This window comes from Arachis ipaensis, chromosome B06 (genome assembly GCF_000816755.2).
Source record: "Arachis ipaensis cultivar K30076 chromosome B06, Araip1.1, whole genome shotgun sequence".
Lineage (NCBI taxonomy): Eukaryota > Viridiplantae > Streptophyta > Magnoliopsida > Fabales > Fabaceae > Arachis > Arachis ipaensis.
The window spans coordinates 44,004,466-44,005,222 of NC_029790.2; positions in this window are offsets into that span (position 1 = coordinate 44,004,466).

The window sequence follows — 757 nt, forward strand, 5'->3', positions numbered from 1 at the left end:
TATATTACCTTGTTCTCCTTTGTCTTTTTTTTCTCCTCCCACTTTTTCTTCACCGAATTGTAATTATTTATCACCAAGTACTATTATCACAATTTTCAATCTGATCTATCACTTTGATCTATAACCATCCATTATGTTAACTTTTATGAGTTGTTAAAGTGTTATTAAAAGAATTTGCTTTTGTCTCTTTTGAATATCTAGATGTATAAAAATAATAATTTTTTATTGACGTGCATGTTAAGTAATTTTATTGTTCTATTAATAAAAAATTTAAGACATAAAGCATTAAAAAATTTTGTTCAAATTATCAAAATTTAATGTTAGTAATCCGAAAAACTAATATCAAAATATATTAATTTTAACTAATATAATAAAAATAGTATATTATTTTAAGTTTTTAACTAATAATTATAAATTTAAGTTACAATTTAATATAATACCTTAAAACAGATGGTTGTCATTACTTTTCATATTTGACTGCTATTATATAAATTTCATGTTTGCTTTATTGTGCACATTAATTAAACTATACTTTATTATTTTATTTTGTATATTTTGAAATAATGCGACCGTAATATAAGGGTGACATTAGTTTTTATAACTAATATGAATCTTTTTACTATTTTATTTGTCATTTAAATACTATTCATAAAAAATAATTACTTAAAGTAAAATACTATATAAAGAAAGATAGGAAACTTTTGAATTAATCATTCGGGTTTGTTTCTTAATTCTCACTTGATATTTCTCAAATTTA